The 11,122-nt window shown below is 39.9% G+C and overlaps 1 protein-coding gene across 1 annotated transcript in view; it reads right to left on the reverse strand.

Annotated features, from left to right (window-relative positions):
• Positions 1-10,278: 10,278 nt before the first annotated feature.
• AADAT (aminoadipate aminotransferase) overlaps positions 10,279-11,122 on the reverse strand; it is a gene marked incomplete in the record, with an annotated part of 25,791 nt that continues 24,947 nt past the window's right edge. Inside the window, 1 exon segment of the mRNA XM_072406051.1 lies at positions 10,279-11,122.

Consider the following 11,122-nt stretch of genomic DNA (forward strand, 5'->3'; position numbering starts at 1 on the left):
TGTTAATAGATGACATTTCCAGTTTGTAGCTCTTTTGAAATTAGCCTTGGGCTAAGTTCAGACAGGCAGTTGACAACTGCACCATTAACTGCACTCAGGTGCTTAGTTTCAACTGCTTTGCGCCCAGGAGTGATAGGAAGAAGGTATTGAGATGCATTTGATGAACATTATAGTAAGCAATTGCAGTTATCGTGCATTCCAGTTATTTGTTGTTCTTCAGAAAACTTGTAACTGCTAATGTTATATAACAGGCATGGGCAAACTACGGCCCGCGGGCCATATATGGCCCAATGAGGATGTTTCTCCGGCCCTTTGGGTATTCCGCGGCTCTGGCCAGTGCCACCCCGAGCAGGGTCAGGAGAAGGACCCCGCCGGGGGGGGGGCGCACCAGCCAGGGCCGCGGAACATGTCCCCGGATCTGAGCCTGCGATGGGAGAGCCTGCACATAACCCGCCCACTCTTCTATCACAGGCTCAGATCTGCAATGAGAGTGGGCGGGGTTATGTCATCATGACGTCACGTTTAGGGGCGTCATTATGGCATAACCCGGCCCACTCTACCATCGACCTGGCCCCTCTGGCAAATTGTTTTTTAGATTGAGGCCCCTGACTAAAAAAGTTTGCCCACCCCTGTTATATAACATTCCCTGCCCTGGACAGCCAAGTCTTATGCACTCCACCTCGCCAACAGTGCTCTGTTTCTTTCCAGCCCTCAAGTAAATGCTTGCTTACCCATATCAAATGATATATGTAAGTAATGCCCTTTCAAAAAAATGGCAACAATGAACATGCAAAAAATATATTTATTATAAAAAAATTCATTATTTTTTGATAATTAGGTATATTTTTTGCATGTTCATCACCTCTATTTTTTTTTCCACTTAATCCAAGCACCTGTTTCTACTCCTGGACCATCTTCATAGCAGTGTGGCATGGAGAAGACCTTAACTGGTGCACATGAATAATGGAGTGCAACACAAGAGTAAAGATGGACGTACAAGTAGGAAGATGTGCAGCTGTTTGTGAGCTACAACAGGGGTCCCTAACCCCTGGTCCCACGCTTGGAGGGGCGCACTGGCCAGAGCTGCTGACCATGTCTCTCGTATGGATCACAGGCTCAGGGCGATGGGTCAGAACTGCAATAGGAGAATGGGTGGGTTCTGGCATCATGACGTCAATCTGGGGGAAGTCTCTTCCCCTTTGAGTGACACACGACTCCCTGCGCATGCGCGGTCCGAAGTCCATGCATTTAGTGGTCCACAAGCTCCAAAAGGTTGGGGATCACTGAGCTATAGGCCCACAGGAGGGGGGACCCTTGGAGCACCAGAGAGGAACATTAAATGTTGGTGGAGGACAGAGTATTGTGACCTTCCTCTCATCCTACCTCTTGCAGCCCACAGAAGGAGAAATAAGGGAAAGGCTTGTGGCTATCTGTTCCACCCCAGAACAGTGTCACAGAGGTACCCGCTGTCAGGAAAAAGGGAGACCCCGGCCCTGACCATTTATTCAAATCTAGCTTGACTTTTTCAGTGCAAACATAAAAAAGGAGGGAGTAAATAGTGTGAAGACCCTGTTTTTAAGTGCTAGAAGGTAATCAAAATGTAAATAAGATTTGGTTTTGCAATCTATGCACATGCAGGAGTTACATTATCAGTGGCTTCCCAATGGTTGAAGATGATCATGGTGGACCTGGAAGACTTGGCAGAGATGATGGCTGCTTTTGGTGGTGCATTGGTGAATGGTTCCTTGACCTGTCATCTCTCCAGGGAAAAGGTGAGTGCCAAAATCAGAAAGATTGCTGTGCATACTTGGCATTTATGGCAAAAGCTAACCCACAACAACAAACGTTTAGTTCTGCTTGAGGCTGAATCATGGAGAGGGAGGGGATGTTGTTTTTGTTTAGCATGGCAGGCAGTTATTAAATATGTGTGCAGGGAGTGACTAGGCAGAGTTAAAAATAGCCATTGTATTTTAGAAATGACATATTACAGCCTATAGTATAAAAAGATGAGTAAGAGTCCTATAAGATTCTCACATTCTGTTCAGCTGTCCATACCAAAAAAATGATTCTTCTAAAGCAAGAATACAAACACACAGAGCTTTCTTTCTGAAAGAAGTGTTATGCATAAAGTGAAAGGTAATTACAGGAAAGGTGTGTAACCTGGAAACCTTCCCTATATTGTTGAGAGACACTCCTCCCGCTGTGGTTAGTTCCAGGAAGCATCCCAAATGGGATATGAAAATACCATTCCCGGAGGAAACTGAAGATATTACCTAGTCCTAAAGGATTTGCAAACACATTTTTTACATTAACATACCACATTTGTTGCACACTAGGTGCAGAAACAAACTATTTAACGTCTTTGTTTAAGTCTTATTGGAACTACCCGTATAAGATGCTTATGCACTTTAAGTGTCTTATGCACTTCAATATGTTCTCATGAAAAATATTAGGACATTCTTTACAGCAGTGGTCCCAAACCTTTTGGAGCTCGCAGACCAATAAATGCACAGACTCCGGACAGCGCATGTGCGGAGTGATGTCATGATGCCAAAACGCGCCCACTCTCCTAGAGTGGGCAGGTTGTTTCCACAGACTCAACCCGCCTACTGCCCTGGGTCTGGGATCCGTACGGGAGACATGGTCCGTGGCCCTTGCCAGTGCGCTCTTCCCCTGACCCCGCTGGGTGGTGCACTGGCCAAAGCCGCTGCCCGCCTGGCAAATGGCCCCGGCCCACTAGTGGGGACCCCTGCTTTACAGTAAAAGCTACTATGGGAAAAAAACATTGTTTCCTTCTAAAAATACAGGTTAGTAAAGTCAGGGAAATATTAGCTGTTACTGGTTACTATATGATCCAAAAAACGTTACTTACAAAAATATAAATAATAGGAGAAATATATCCTATGGCAGAAGATGGCCCAATATATGCTACATACTCTGACACAATACATTTAAAGATGCAGAAAGTCAGGTCAGAGGACAATAATTATTATTTGTTCCTTTCCTCCTCACCTGAACTGTCCCTGGTCCTCCCCTTACATTCAATAGTTTTCAGTACTTTCAAATGAAGACACAGTCCCAAATGTGGACACTACTACAACTTCTTGTTTCTAGAAAGCCATGTAAAGCACGATGCGAACCCCTCCCTCCAGAAAAAAAAAAATCTGCCTAGATTACATAAACACAGAAACCCAGTGATGACTTTGTAGGCTCCAAAATAAAAATGCCCCTATAAACTATGTAAATGATTTCACATTTTACCTGTCTGATGCACCTGAGTACAATGAGATGCTTTGCTACATTTAGTAACCATCAGTGAGGTATTTTCATAGTGTATTTTAGAGTTCGACTCCAGGAACAGAATACATTTCCATGACATTTCTCCTGGTTTCACAGGTGCTTGAGCTATTCAATTAGTTATTGTAGTACTAGGGTTAGTTTTTGAGGTAATGGCTTTGAGCCAACTGGAACTTGTGGTGGATATGTTCAAAGTTTTGATTATCATTGACCACCAATGACCAGTTTGTATTGATCATTTTCTACTGACCAATTTTTTTTAAGGATTTAAAGCAGCCATACCCAATTTTTATTATAAATATAAAATGCTACCTCTACATCATCTTATTTTTGTATACATAAGTGAGACTTTGCATTCCATGCAAGGTCAGGAATTTCAGTTAGCTGCAACCAGTCTACATTGCATTTTACATTTCTTTTCATACCAAGTATTTTATGTCTCATCTACATATTACATATGCCTAAAATACTATGGCACCCTATTTTTAAGCGCACACCTTTTAAACACACCTGCATAGTATGCAATGAACTGTGTATTATGGTGCTCTGTTTAAAAAATACTACAGGTAATTGTTTTAATCTATGTTGGTACATTGGTAGCCCAATGCACACACTGGATCAGACAAATGACAGGGGAACCTAAAACCTAGAGTTTTGTGAAGTAAAGGTGGGCCATTATGAATGTTCAGGGTAGCTTGTCTTGCAAACATACAAATGAAGATGTATCACAGATTTTATATCTAAATAAACTTCCAACAGAGATAAACATTTCTGGAACACATGTAGATCTATACTATTACAAATTATAAAACAAAACCTAAGACAAGCAGAATAGAAGTCAATACATGTCCAAGTCTCTCTTGGTCTTTTTCTGCTGTCTCTTGTATATTCTGCTGTCTCTTCTATATTTCTGCCCACTACTGATGCATAATTTTCAGATAACAGCCCATGCCCCCTTTCAAGAAATTATTTTCACTGTTTTATATAGAAGTGACCAAAAATTCACTAATTTTCTTGAAGATTACAATGCCAATAACCGCCATTTGTTTGTTTTTTTCTTTTGCTTTCAAAGCACAACTAACACTTTGAAGATTGCACAATCAGGGAGGTCATTATTATTACATTATATTACAGAATCTTCCCTACCTGTTTGATTGCCTGGGAAAGCATGGCTTTCTCTGGGCATGTGGGGAATAAATGAACTCTCACATACCTGCGCAGGAGGTACGTCATCCTGGCCTGGCCAATTAAGATTGCCAAAGAGGATGCAAAGAAAGAAAAAGATGGTGGTGCCCTGTGAGGGAATAGGGACAGGTGAATAACACAGGTTTTAGTTTCACTTCAATTGACTTTTTCTGTTAACCTGTGAATGATTGTATGATTTGAATAAGGTTAAACATCTTACATTTCTCATATAGTGAATGGCAAGAAAACCTTGCTGCCACTTTAACATAAAGACTACACTGTGCTAAGCACGGTCTATGTGACTAAGATTCAATTTTAAAGCTTAGTTTCAGGCAAAATGTATTTTGCGTGAAGCAGGAGGGATTCAAAGCCTCTCACGCATTTTTTGCTGGTGTCCATATTAGGAGATTTTCTCCAATTGTGACACAGACATCTTCTTAATGGGGTCACAGGGAAAAGTGAGTAAATCTGTCTTTTATTTTTGTAATTAACCTTATATAGCTCTGTAAAAAAGAGATGTTGGAGCTACTAAATGTAGGTGTTTAGTATTCAACTTGCTCCGTAAATCATTGGACTTTCAACATTAAATGGTTCAGGGCTGTAATCACTAAAGTGATTTTTTAGCAGATAGATAATATTAAAAGCCAGAAAATTGCATGTCATGTATAAAGATATTGTGACACTGACAGGTATTCAATATGCTAAAATGCAGTGTAATTTAAAGCATAATAGCTCTTTAGGTTTTATGATCCCCTGAGGATAAATGCTTTCAAACCATAGCAGTTTTCTCTTCTTATGCAGATAAATGGTATTTCTTAAAAGCATCAGCAATCTAAGTACCTCAGGATCAGGTAAAGAAAATTGCAGGGCCCAGATCTTTTAAGATTATTGATGGGAAACACAGTGCCTTGTTTTTAATGCTGTACTCCAGGCAAACAAATTCTGTTTTAGGTCTTTCTTTTCCAAAATGAAATTCCATTAATTCCATGGGTCTTCTTTGGGTAGATATCTTGATCTGTAGCAGCTGGAAATAACTGTACAGATATGGATTTCAGACCATTATTTTGGAGAAGAGGAGCATGGAATGGAATAAAAAAGGTAAGTTTTGTGTGGACATCTAAAATAAATGTTTTTTTTTTGGCAGGATGGTACCGGTACCGCCACCTGTGTTTCATCACATACATTTTGGGAACAAAAACAGCACAAGTTAATATTTATAACACAACAATGGTATAATAGGTTATATATTGTTATGCTCATCCTAATCCTTAAGCAAAGCCTAACACTTCTGTACTCAAGTCCTTCACAAATCATAGAAAAAAAAACTGTGACCAGGTAGGTCCTGTATTGCAGAAAAACCAGATGATGTCCCTTCTGCAAAAAAATAAGCTTATCTGCCTGATCATAATTTTTAAATACACTCACCTGTCCTCTAACTGTTGACCACCATATTTCCTCTCCTCTTGGTTTCGCCCATTTTGATTGGCTGCCACAGAGGAAGGCATTCAGTCTTGGCAGCCCTGGTGAAGCCAGGATGTGCCAGGTATCCAGGCATCCTAGACCTAGGGGTGATTTATTTATTTCTTGAACTTTGTTGCAGACCTTTACGATTTTTTTTGAAGTTTTTGAAGTAATAACTGTAAAGCCATGTTTGTTTAGGACTTATACCTGAATAGGAGGCTCTGTCCTCATTATACCACCTTAGCAAATCTATTTGTAAAAGCTGCAGTATCTGTAACCTTGAGTAGTAGTGAAGTCTAGGAGTGCAAAAAATAAAATAAATAAAATAATAATTCTACCATTACCTGTGAACCTACATTTCTGCTTCACTGTTTAAATCTCAAACTGAGTTATAAGAAAAATGTAGAAAAAATATATTATGACAAATTTCAGGTGCTTAATGAAATCTAAATGATATTTTCTACCTTCCAGTTTCAATTTGCCAGGGCTTAGATCAGGGGTGTTAAACTCTGGCCCAGGGGCCAAATCTGGCCCGCAACGTCCTTTTTTTGGCCCCCAAAGGAATCCAAAATATGAATTGCAGCTGGCCTGCCGCTGCATTGCCGCTACTACAATTCCTGCCATCACTCGTGTCTATAGACCAGCCGCCTCTCTGCCTATGCGTGGCCCTGCATTGGACTGTTTTATGGATGCAGAGAATTGTAGTAGCGGTGCTATTTCAGTCAAGAGGGCATTCCAGCCACTCATAACATCAAGCTCGCATTGGACTGTTTTCTTGACACAGGGAATTGTAGTAGCGGTGCTATTTTTAGTTTCAAGTTTGGCCCGCGACTTTGTCTAAATTTTTAATTTTGGCCCACTATGTATTTGAGTTTGATACCCCTGGCTTAGATGAAGAGCTGCATGTAACTTTATCTCCAAGGACCACCAGTGTACCAGGAAATTATTTTTCCAAACCACAGATGTCACTGTCTATGTAAGAATGTCTTTTATGGGAGCAATTTTCCACTGACCAGTGGAAGAGGACAAGTGGTTCACATGCTGTTATTTTCCAATGACCATCAAAATAAGAATTGGGGACTACTTGCAACTCAAAGAGCTACCTAATGCCAAATGCTGACATAAGACTTTTAGAATATGTGAACAAAGACCTGGTGATGGTTTTGCAAATCTGTAAAACAGGTGCTTGATGCTGGAAAGCCCAGGAGGCACAAACATCTGGTAGAGGGTGCTTTGGCAGGAAATGATTCTCATTCTTAACAGAAGCTTGAACATTGGTCTGTCTGAGCACCAAAAGGCTGGAGCACCTTTACTTGCTCCACAAAACAGGGAATCTGTGGCTCTTAAGGATGCAGTGGCTGAAAAACTCCAGCTCCAACCACATCCAGAGAATGCAATGGAGACCGTCTTCTCTTGAACTGGGGTCATACAGAGGGATTGCAAACCAATGTCCTGCTTGAAATAAAAACCATAAAATAACTTAGGTAAGAAAGAAATCCTTGTCCTCAACACCCCCCTAACCCTATATAGGTCCAAAAGGGGTTTCTCGCATGTTATGGCTACAGAATCAAATACTCCTTGGAAATGTGATTGCAATAAGAAACACGCTTTTATGATTACAGAAGATTATCTCCAATGGGTGCAAACAGCAGTTTCTGAAGAGAAAAGTTAGACATATTTTAATCTCACAGAGGAACATCCAGGGGGAGCCACACTGGAATCTCTCTGTACATAGGTCCTTATGTAAAAAGTCACTGCTCTCTGAAACCTAAACACACACACCACAAGGGCAGAGACCTGGCCTTTTATCATACTAAACACTCAGCATGAAAATGAGTATTCATTTCACAGAGAAAATTTTGTAGTGAATTCCCTGATTTGTGAGTCCACAGAGCCTTTAATAGGTTCTAAATCACTGACCCAGAATAAGTATGTTGCTCAGGTGTTCATCTAGTTGAGGCACGACCTGTACTCCGACAATGTACATGACAATGTACAGCGCTGCGTAATATGTTGGCGCTATATAAATCCTGTTTAATAATAATAATAATAATAATAATAATACTCCAGTTAGCTGCATGCTTGCTACAGGCGTGTTGCTGAAACTACATTTTTATTAGACTTTTTTTTACAGACTTTATATTCAAGAAAATATTATTTTTTTTGAATGAGTTCAGTTAAGTTTACATTATCTCTCAATATAGTCCTATTGAATTCTGCATTGGGTATAGTAAACATGCTGGAGTTAGACATGAAGCTCTTCAACAGGGATGCATAATGTTCCAGAAGGCAACCTGTAAACCTCTGTGGAACACAGGAAGATTAAAGATAAAGGCCCTGATTTATGAAAGCTCTCCAGGAGAGAAAATACACTTTCATCAGTGAAGCTGGGTGATCAAGCAAACATTCAATAGATCTGGTCCAGGATTCAAAATGTTTGCTAGCAAATAGCAAAGGATTTTAAAAAATCCATTCAATGTTTTCTGGATCACCCAGCTTCGTTTCTGAAAGTATATTCTCTCCAGCCTTGGAGAGCTTTCATAAATCAGGCCCAAAGAATCAGGGAGGGGGCAGGGAATAAAACTTTAGCTTGCATTCCCGGTATACCACCTCTTGCAGCCCCCAGGTGTCCAAGAAGTGAGCAATCCAGCTCCATAGGGAATGAATGGGGGCAGTGAGCAGTACCAGTATTGCTCGGTGCCATCAGCTGTCAAATGTGTAAACGCTGCTTCTTTAAGAAACAGTGCTACCAGTGACCGAGCTTACATCTTGCTAGGCAGCCACATGGGTTCACTCTATCCTAAAACAGGTCTGAACCTGCCCTTATTTCTAGCAACATCGTTTAGGAAGTTATCAAGAGCCAATGATCCAAGAGCCATAAAGAGATGTTTGTTGAAAACCTTGTAGAGCAAATGCTTTTTATTTAGAGGATCTATAGTCTAGCAATGCGCATAAGTACAGAAAGAATACTTATACACCACTGCTGAAATATAAAGCTATGGCAATTTTCTTCACATTTTTTCTCTATGGCTGTAGCAAATCCACATTTGAATAACTCCTAGGGGTTTCTGACAAATTGCCCGTTGAATGGTAAATCAAAATCACAGCCCTTCTAAAGGGCAGGGCTCAACTGTGAGAACAGGGTTCTAAAGAGAGATTACAACTGGAAGTTAATCAGAGCTTTGAAAACAGGCAGATCCTCTACAGGAAAAATGGTTTCCTTGTTAAAGCAGGACAACCGTATCAACAGTGGGGATACAATGCCAGTAGTGATTGGGTGTAAAAAAAGTTTGTCAGATTATTTTCAAAATTCATAAAGCAGGATAATAAAATCTAAAAGACCAAATATAGTGGTATGCACAGCATCAATATGAGCTGCAATGGCCCTTTATAAAATAAATATGGACAATATGGTAATAAGAGGGGATTTCCCCAGCCAGCTTGTTGTATCTTTGAAACTGGAAAAAGAAAAGGAAAAAAAGTTTTTTGTAAATCACACAGAAAAGAGGGGAGGGGGATGGCAAATGCTTTAAAAAAATCTAATATTTGTTGTGAAATAAATTTGCAGATACAGGTCATGTTTGTTCCATGCTGAACCTGTGCAAAGATCAGACACTGCTTAGTTAAAAGTTAGTACTTATCTTTATTGAATGTGTAAAATGATCCAATAACAGTTCCATCAGCAAGACCACACAACTCAGTTTGCTCCAGGGAGGGCCCATTTTCATATTGTTTAACTGGGAAGAGTCAGGCAGGGAGAAGCTGGCATTTCTTTGTGCATTTTCAGAAAATGTCAGCGTCAGCACTAAATTCTATGACATTTATAGATAACACTTGTACACTTATCTCAACCATTGAAATCTTTACATGGCCGTTTCTAGCTCATTTTGGACAAACTTCCTTGCTTCACTATACTGTAAAAAAGCATGCACTTGTTAGTATGAGATTACATTTTGTATATTACCAGCTTCTTTCTTTCTTATGACCTGTCGGGGTAAAACAGCCATAACTTTCTTCTTTATCTCTCCCATCCCAACAAGTGTGGGATGAAGGATACAAGATGAGCACAAAGGCACAGACTAGACAAATCCATCTGTACATCCTTAATACATTTATTCACTATTTCATGATTCTGTATTACCCTTGCTAAAGTGGCTCTATAGTAGTGGCATCAGGAAGCCTCACCATTCCTGCTTTAGAAAGCAAAAACGTGTGACCATTGCCTGACAGTTGCACATTTCTAAAATAATGGATGCTGCATATTGTAAAATCTCACATTCTGAGAAAAAACATGTAAATGAAATACCACAAATATTGACTACCAGGACACTTAAGTTTGCCAAATAAAAACTTTAATCCACTTTCATAAATACAATTTATACCTAGCAGCATAGAAACAGTTGGGTTATTTTAAAAAAAAATCCAATGTTCTGTATGTGATACAAGTTTGATGTTTGAAGAAAAGATTGTTTTTAAGGATAGAAGGACAGCCACTACTGAACTATCTAACGCTACCAGATCAGTTAATTTGACACTAAGGTTTTAGATTGGTAACTTGGAATAAAGCAGAAAAAGGACTTTAAGTGCCTAATCTGCATACTTGTTTTCTGTTAATAAGACAAAGAAAGTAAACCATAAAGGACAGTGAGTAAATTCATATGTTAAGGTGAGCAACACAGGTAGAACAGGTAAAAAGGTAGAATGCACAGTATGGTTGTTCTAGTCTCAAACCTCAAACAAGTCAAAGCAAAAGCAGCCAAATCCAGGTGCCAGTTTTGCCCTAAAGCACAGACAGCCCTGACATGCAGTACATTCTATAAAGTGGAAGTAAACCTACCCTTTCTCTTTTAAATTCTTCAATACCTAATACCTCAATAGACTAAGCAGAAAATGCTGGTAAAAAAATAATACAGGAAATAATAAAGTGATACTATAAGTGATTGTTTCAGTTTTCTACAGCTCCCATCTCAGCCTTTGCGATCCTAGTTCATATGCCACAAAACACTTCCTAAATCTGATGTTGCACAACTCAGTTAGGCTCTTCAACCCCCATACTAATGGTGGTACAGAGGGGGAAAGGCTCCTGGCTTGAGAATCTCAGGGTTTGGAGAATAAGCAGACAATTGCTCATACACAGGTTACACTATGGTGTACAGGAACATACTTATTACAAAAACAA

This window comes from Pyxicephalus adspersus, chromosome 3 (assembly GCF_032062135.1).
Source record: "Pyxicephalus adspersus chromosome 3, UCB_Pads_2.0, whole genome shotgun sequence".
In the NCBI taxonomy this organism is placed as follows: domain Eukaryota; kingdom Metazoa; phylum Chordata; class Amphibia; order Anura; family Pyxicephalidae; genus Pyxicephalus; species Pyxicephalus adspersus.